The following is a 3,684-nucleotide window of genomic DNA, read 5'->3' on the forward strand; positions in this document are numbered from 1 at the left end:
CACAAACAACTGTGAAGTGAAAGCAAAATGATACATGATTCTGTTATTTTTCAAAAAAATAGAAAAGTGAAAAGTGGGGCTTGCATAAATATCATACAGCATTTTCTGAGTGCATTAAATTGCCTTTATAACATTCCTAATGACTCCAGAATGTTCACACCTTGGCCTAACGGTTAAATAGAGGCACCTGTGTGTAATCTACTCTCAGTATAATTACAGCTGTTCTTTCAGGCCCTCAGAGCTGTGGTCACTAAACAACATCATGAAGGCCAAGGAGCACCAGAGAGGTCAGGGATAAAGCTGTGGAGAAGTTTAAAGCAGCGTTAAGTTATACAAAGATTTCCCAAGACAAAATGTGCAAATGCTCCAGGTGTATGAATACTTTTCGAGAGGCACTGTAAAAGCAGAGGTACGTCTGTAACTACGGTTCTATGAATCCCTCCTGAGGCAGGTTTTATCCAGGCTTTACCCAAATCTAAAAGCTTCCTGAAAACAGTGTTGAAATAGGAACGAAAACGAGACGTAAGGAAGGAAAAAACTAAGATCAGTTTTGTAGGTCTTAGCTTTCAAATACAGTGTTGATCTGGCCTATAGGCAGTAAGAAGCTTTTAGATTTGGTTAAAGCTGAACTGGAGACAATGCTCTGAATGACTAACACCAGTAATGTCACACTCTTTTTACAAACTCCACAGAGACACTTTAAACATTTGACAGAAAAATGTGCAACTTTAACTTTTCCTGAACCTGCTGCTTCTGCAAAGACTTTATTCTTGTTCTAAACATGAGCCTGTGTTTTAAAACTATATGAACTATAGAAACTATAGAACTATAGAACTACAGAACTATAGAACTATAGAACTATAGAACTACAGAACTATAGAACTATAGACACTCACACTTTGGTACATTCACAGTCGGACATGGACTAAAGGAAAAGTTTTCTCCTCTGAGTCGGACAAATTAAAGTGACTGGTGACGGGATGAGGAGCGACCCGTGTGAAGTTGGCCCCGTTCACTTCAAAATGGAGGCGTTTGTTGGAGATTTAAGTTCACCTTTGAGTGGACGTTAAAGGAATCCACAAACGTACACTCACAAAACAAACAAGAGAAAAACGTCTAAATTAAAGCTTCTGTCTGTGACAGAGGGGTAGTATGAATACATCTGAGTCCAAAAGTGTGGCTTTAAAGGGGGAAATTTGGAAAATTGACGAATTTCAGGAGAAACTCTGACAGAGGCCAGTATGCTGCCAGGCGATGTTCTGGCGATGTTCACGGAGGATGGGCGGGCCACTTACAAGCCACTTACAAGCCACTTACAAGCCAATTGAAAGGCAAAATGGCCGCCTCCCTGTGCGTGCGGGCGTGGCGCTCCAATTGAGTTTTGGGGTTGTCCTGATGTCCCCTTCCACTGTGAACAAGAATTCGGGCTTACGCCCAATTAATTTAAATTGGGATCAACTTCCAGGGGGCGCTCTGGAGCCATTTTGTTGTGGGTGTGGCCAAATCATCCATTCCCATAAATTTTCATGGCGCTCCAATGTCTCCGCCAAATGTGGTGAGTTTTTCGGCCATGTTCAGCCTGTCAAAAATACAATCATTTCCAGAGAAAAGTTGTAGAAAACCAAAAACAATAGTCCCTTGCCGGGACTGCGTCCGGCTCGGGCCTAATGATTTGAATGGGACTCTGTGGGCCAACTTCACTTAGGAGCTTTTACCTCCATTTAAAACTCTGGACTTTCTGAACTGAAATAAATACTGACTTTCTGAACTGAAATAAACTCTGGACTTTCTGAACTGAAATAAACTCTGGACTTTCTGAACTGAAATAAATCTGGAATTTCTGAACTGAAATAAATCTGGACTTTCTGAACTGAAATAAATCTGGACTTTCTGAACTGAAATAAACTCTTGACTTTTTAAACTGAAATAAACTCTGGACTTTCTGAACTGAAATAATTCTTGACTTTCTGAACTGAAATAAACTCTGGACTTTTGAACTGAAATAAACTCTGGACTTTCTGAACTGAAATAAACTCTGGACTTTTGAACTGAAATAAACTCTGGACTTTCTGAACTGAAATAAACTCTTGACTTTCTGAACTGAAATAAACTGGACTTTTTTAACTGAAATAAATCTGGACTTTTTTAACTGAAATAAATCTGGACTTTCTGAACTGAAATAAATCTGAACTTTCTGAACAGAAATAAACTCTGGACTTTTGAACTGAAATAAACTCTGGACTTTCTGAACTGAAATAAACTGGACTTTTTTAACTGAAATAAATCTGGACTTTTTTAACTGAAATAAACTCTGGACTTTCTGAACTGAAATAAATCTTGACTTTCTGAACTGAAATAAACTCTGGACTTTTGAACTGAAATAAACTCTGGACTTTTGAACTGAAATAAACTCTGGACTTTCTGAACTGAAATAAACTCTGGACTTTCTGAACTGAAATAAAGTGGGGCGCTGCTACACTCCAGTCACACACAGGGGGCGCTGCTACACTCCAGTCACACACAGGGGGCGCTGCTACACTCCAGTCACACACAGGGGGCGCTGCTGCACTCCAGTCACACACAGGGGGCGCTGCTACACTCCAGTCACACACAGGGGGCGCTGCTGCACTCCAGTCACACACAGGGGGCGCTGCTACACTCCAGTCACACACAGGGGGCGCTGCTACACTCCAGTCACACACAGGGGGCGCTGCTACACTCCAGTCACACACAGGGGGCGCTGCTGCACTCCCCTCACACACAGGGGGCGCTGCTACACTCCAGTCACACACAGGGGGCGCTGTTACACTCCAGTCACACACAGGGGGCGCTGTTACACTCCAGTCACACACAGGGGGCGCTGCTACACTCCAGTCACACACAGGGGGCGCTGCTACAGTTCAGTCACACACAGGGGGCGCTGCTACACTCCAGTCACACACAGGGGGCGCTGCTACACTCCAGTCACACACAGGGGGCGCTGCTGCACTCCAGTCACACACAGGGGGCGCTGCTACACTCTGCTGCTTCACCATGGCCTTGATCCTAACCCTGAGCGGCTCTCTGTCATCCAGGCGCTCCTAAGCCTGGTACGTGTTAAAGAGAAGAGGTCGGATCAGAAGCAGCTCCTTGAACTGAACTCTTTTTCCCTGAACTTTCAGACCTGAAACTCTTGTTTCCTGAAGCTTCGTAAACTCTCCGAGCCTCCGGGTCAGACACAGAGAAGTCACGAGTTCAAGTTCGGATCAAATGAGCAGGAAATGGAAGGTTTGAAGATGATTTATTTCTGCGACGTCAGTCACAGGTTCGAGTCCCGCTTTTTCACTGTTGGACGATTATTTCTTCTTTTCAAATGTTTTTAGAATCAGCTTGAAAATATGTTTGAGACATTTTGAAAATGTCGACTAAAATCAGAAACAGTTTAAACCGTCTTTTATGCTTTCGACAGTTTGACTCAAATCAATAAGAAATCTGTTCCAGCGAGTCATTAACAGCAAGTCATGTCTTTTAAAATAAAAATAAAATGAAAAGAATCGAGCTCAGAACTCACAGTGACGTCATGTGCACACCCTCTTCAAACCCGTGTCTGACCCGGAGTCTTTTAAACTTTAAATCCGTCTGAGGATAATCTGGATAAATCTCTCGTATAAAACGCTCTGTTCATAAATAAATAAATAAATACAT

The sequence above is a fragment of the Gobius niger genome (assembly GCF_951799975.1).
Source record: "Gobius niger genome assembly, chromosome: 6".
Taxonomy (NCBI): domain Eukaryota; kingdom Metazoa; phylum Chordata; class Actinopteri; order Gobiiformes; family Gobiidae; genus Gobius; species Gobius niger.